Genomic DNA, 4978 nt, shown 5'->3' with positions numbered 1-4978 from the left:
GCTCGGCTTCAGGCTTCTTTCTTGGAGGTAAGGCTCTGGATCTCTCTCGCGTTGCCCAGGATCAGGTTTGAAAAGGCATCCTTCCTCTTGGTCTGAAGTGTGCGCGGAAGGTTTTGGCTTCCCACACTGGCTTCTTTCTCACAGGGACGCAAAGGGACTTTAGCTCAGGCCTTCACATACGCTCTCCGTTAGCAGACCGCTTTCTCGCCTACAATGCCAGGCGCTAAGGAGGCTGAGACCGGCCACTCAGCCCACGTTCTCACCCCTCAGGAAGCGGACAGCTTCCTTTCTCATCCACACTTCTCTCTTCGTGGACGCTCTTCGGGGAGGATGCTTTTCTGGAGAACGTCGTCGCTCTGAATTCAGGGCCACACTGGCTCGCTCGGCTTCGCGGCCCCTGTGCGAAACGACTCTGTCTCCCTGAAACACGCTGTCCCACCAGAGGTGCTGGCGGCACCCACCCGTCCCTGGGGTGCAGGCGGAGCCCTCGGGGTGTGCGGACGATCGCCAGCCACTGAGAGAAGGCTTTCTGACGTTAGGCGAAACGGAAGCTGACCGGACCTCCTCCGTGAAGCTCAGTCATACAGCTGAGGCCTTCGCGCCTTGCTCTGTGCTTCTGGGTGTCACGACTGCTTCTCTCTTCACGGGACTGATTTGGGGTTCAGGGCAACTTTGTCACCTTGAAGTACTCCCATGGCACTTACTTTGTACTTTGCCAACGCTGCAGAGACCATCCCTGTCATCTCCCGCTTGTCCGGCTTTCCTTCCAGCTCAGGGCGCCTCCAAGGATGTGTGCCGCAAGGAGGGAGTCACCATCCTGTCATCTCTGCAAGACGGGTATGCAGCACAGTGCTTTCCTAAGGCTTGCCTCAGAGGGCCCATGGAAGACGATGGTCACACTGTGAGAAACGGGGCTGTGGTTAGAAGTACTCCCGCGCTTGCAGTCCTGCAGTGTGTATTGTGCTGTGGTTCCTGCGGTCAGGGTAGCAGCAAGAGCCTGTTCGACGCCCCTGTGAGGGGCTTCTGTGAGGCCCAGGGAATGGACGCCTTCACGGATATCCTCCGACCCGAGGACTGGGAAGCTTCCTCACGATTCTACACAAACTTGCGGCCGGACTCTTTCTCTCTTCGCCAGGGAAGCCTGCACACGAAAGGCAGCTCAACTTCAGGTTGGTTTCTTGGAGGTAAGGCTCTGGTACTCCCTCGCGTTGTGCAGGCTCAGGTTTAAAGAGGCATCCTTCTCCTTGGTGCCATGTGTGCGGGGAAGGTGTTGGCATCCCACACTGACTTCTTTCTTGCATGGATGCAGAGAGACTTTACCTCAGGCGTTCACACACACGCTGAGGTAGCAGACCGCTTCCCCGCGTTCAACGCCAGGCACGAAGGCGGCAGAGAGCGGACCCTCAGCTCGGGCGCTCGCCCCTCAGGAAGCTGGCCGCTGCCTCGCTCGTCCACTCTTCTCTCTTCCCGGACTCTGTTCAGGGAGGACGATTTTCCCGGAGAACCGTATTGCTCTGAATTCAGGGCGCCGCTGGCTCGTTCAGCTTCCCGGTCCCTGTGCGAAATGACTCTGTCTCCCTGAAACACGTTGTCACACTGGAGGTGCTGGCAACACCCACAGGTCCCTGGGGTGGAGGCGAAAGACCTCGGGGTGTGTGGATGATCCCAGCCGCTGAGAGAAGGCTTTCTTACTCTACGCGAAACCGGAGCTGACAGGGCCTCCTCTGTGAAGCTCATTCATGGAGCTGAGGCGTTGCAGCCTTGCTCTGTACTTCTGGGTGTCACGATTGCTTCTCTCTTCATGGGACTGAGTGAGGCGTTCCGGGCAACTTTTTGGTCTGGAAGTACTCCCGTGGCACTTGCTTTGCGCTTCCATGACAACATCTCACCTTACCCTGCCGTCTCCCCTGTTTCGGGCAGGCCAACCTGCTCAGGGCGCCTCCAAGGAAGTGTGACCCAAGGAGGGTGTCACCGTCCTGTCCTCTCCGCGCGACCAGTATGCAGCTCTGGGTTTTCCTATCACTTGCTCCAGTGGGGCCCACTGAAAGCGATGGTTAGGCTGAGAGAAACGGGGTGCTGCTGTCGGAAGTACTACCTCCCTGGCAGACCTGCAGTGTGTATTCTGCTGTGGGTCCAGCGGGCAAGGTAGCAGCAAGGTCCGATTCATCACCCCTCTGAGGGCCATCTGGGAGGCCGAGGGAAAGGGCGCCTTCACGGATGTCCTCCGAACCGAGGGTCGGAAACCTTCCCCAGACTTCCTAACCAACTAGAGGGCGCGACTCTTCCTCTCTTCGCCTGGGAAGCCTACACGTGAAAAGCAGCTCGACCTCAGGCTTGTTTCTTGGAGGTAAGGATCTGGTTCTCCCTCGCGTTGTGCAGGCTCAGGTTTAAAAAGGCATTCTTCTCCTTGGCGCCATGTCTGCGGGGAAGGTGTTGGCATCCCACACTGACTTCTTTCTCACACAGATGCAGAGAGACTTTACCTCAGGCATTCACACGCACGCTGAGTTAGCAGACCACTTACCCGCATTCAATGCCAGGCACGAAGGCTGCAGAGACCGGACCCTCAACCTGGGCATTCCACCCTCAGGAAGCAAGCCGCTTCCTTTCTAATCCTACCTTCTCTCTTGGTGGACGCTGTTTAGGGATCACGCTTTTCCCTGAGAACTCTATTGCTCTGAATTCAGGGCCCCACTGGCTCTTTCGGCTTCCCGGCCCCAGTGCGAAACGACTCTGTCTCCCTGAAACACGCTGTCCCACCAGAGGTGCTGGAGGCACCCACCGGTCCATGGGGGGGAGGCGAAAGCCCTCGGGGTTTGTGGTCGAATGCCAGCCGCTGAGAGAAGGCTTTCTTGATTTACCCGAAACCAGAGCTGACTGGGCCTTTCTGTGAAGGTCATCCTGGAGCTGAGGCGTTGTAGCCTTGCTCTGTGCTTCTGGGTGTCACGACTGCTTCGCATTCATGGGTCTGAGTGTGGCGTCCGGGGCCACTTTGTCATCTGGAAGTACTCCCGTGGCACTTGCTTTGTGCTTTGCCACCTCCCCGGAGACCAACCCTTTCGTCCCCCGCTTTTCGGGCATTCCTCCCAGCTCAGGGTGCCCCCAAGGATGTGTGCCCCAAGGAGGGCGTCGCCATCCTGTCCTCTCCTTGAGACAGGTATGTGGCACAGTGCTTTCCTAAGGTTTTCTCCAGTGGGGCACGGTAAAAAGCGACGGTCACACTGAGAGAAACGAGGCTGCCTCATAAGTACTCCCGCGCTTGCAGTGCTGCGGTGTGTATTGTGGGACTTTACCTCAGGCCTTCACATACGCTTTCCGTTAGCAGACCTCTTTCCCGCTTACAATGCCAGGTGCTAAGGAGGCAGAGCCCGGCCCCTCAGCCCACATTCTCGCCCCTCAGGAAGCAGGCAGCTTCCTCTCTCATCCACGCTTCTCTATTCGCAGCCGCTCTTCGGGGAGGTCGCTTTTCTGGAGAACGTTGTTGCTCTGAATTCAGGGCCCCGCTGGCTCTTTCGGCTTCACGGCCCCTGTGCGAAATGACTCTGTCTCCCTGAAACACGCTGTCCCACCAGAGGTGCTGGCGGCACCCACATTTCCTTGGAAGGGGGCCATATCCCTCGGGGTGTGTCTATGTTCGCTAGCATGTGAGTGTAGGCTTTCTGGCATTAGGGGAAAAGGGACCTGAATGGACCTCCTCCGTATAGCTTGTTCATGGAACTGAGGCGTTGGAGCCTCGCTCTGTGCTTCTGTGTGTCACGACTGCTTGTCTCCTCCCCGGACTGAGTGTGGTGTGGAAGGAAACATCGTCATCTCTAAGTACTCCTGTGGCACTTGCTTTGCACTTCCACCCCTCTGCCCCGCTCAAACCTGCCGCCCCTTCTGTTTCGATTAGGTCTTCCTCCTCAGGGTGCCTCCAAGAATGTGTGCCCCAAGGAGGGCGTCGCCATCCTGTCCTCTCTGGGAGATGGCTATTGCAGCATGGTGCTTTCCTAACGCTTGCTCCTATGCGGCCCACCGTCAGGACAGTCAGGCTGAGAGAAATGGGGCTGCTGTCAGTACTCCCACGCTCGCAGTCCTGCAGTGCATATGTGCTTTGGGTCCCGAGGTCACGGTAGAAGCAAGAGATGATTCGACGCCCCTGTGAGGGCCTTCTGTGAGGTGGAAGGAATGGGCGCCTTCACGGATGTCCTCCGACCCAAGGGCCAGGAAGCTTCCCCAGGCTTCCGCACAAACTCGGTGACACTACTCTTTCTCTCTTTGCCAGGGAGGCCTGCACCTGAAAGGCAGCTCGGCTTCAGGCTTGTTTCTTGGAAGTAAGGTTCTGGTTTTTTATCGCGTTGTGCAGGCTCAGGGTTGAGAAGGCATCCTTCTCTGTGGCGCGACTTGTGTGGGGACGGTGCTGGCATCCCACACTGACTTCTTTCTCACAGGGACGCAGAGGGACTTTACCTCAGGGGTTCACACACTCTCTGAGTTAACAGATGGCTTCCCCACGTATGACGCCAGGCATGTAGGACGCAGAGGCCAACTCCTCAGGCCGTGTGCTCGCCCCTCAGGAGCAGGCCCTTTCTTCCCTCATCCACACTTGTCTCTCATGCAGGAGTGGTTTTGGAGGAAGGGTAAGTGAGAGGGAGGAGCAGACTCACCACCAAGCAGGGAGCTGGACATGGGGCTGGCTTATCCCAGGACCTTGGGATCCTGACCTGAGCCAAAGACTGACACTTTAACAAATGAGTCACCCAGGGATCCCTGAAAATAATTCTTTAAAAATTCCACTACACATAACATACAGCGTTGTATTAGTTTCAGGTAAGATCATAGTGTTTATTTTTTATTTCTTTCATATATATATATTTATTTATAGCAGGGGTGATGGGCAGAGGGAGAGGGAATCCCAAGCAGACACTACACTGAGCATGGAAACAACTGAGGCTCGTTCCCATGCCCCTCAGCTCATGACCTGAGCTGATATCAAGAG

The sequence above is a fragment of the Enhydra lutris genome, unplaced genomic scaffold (assembly GCF_002288905.1).
Source record: "Enhydra lutris kenyoni isolate GAN:26980312 unplaced genomic scaffold, ASM228890v2 scaffoldscaffold88, whole genome shotgun sequence".
In the NCBI taxonomy this organism is placed as follows: domain Eukaryota; kingdom Metazoa; phylum Chordata; class Mammalia; order Carnivora; family Mustelidae; genus Enhydra; species Enhydra lutris.
Note: the sequence above shows the minus strand (reverse complement) of the source record.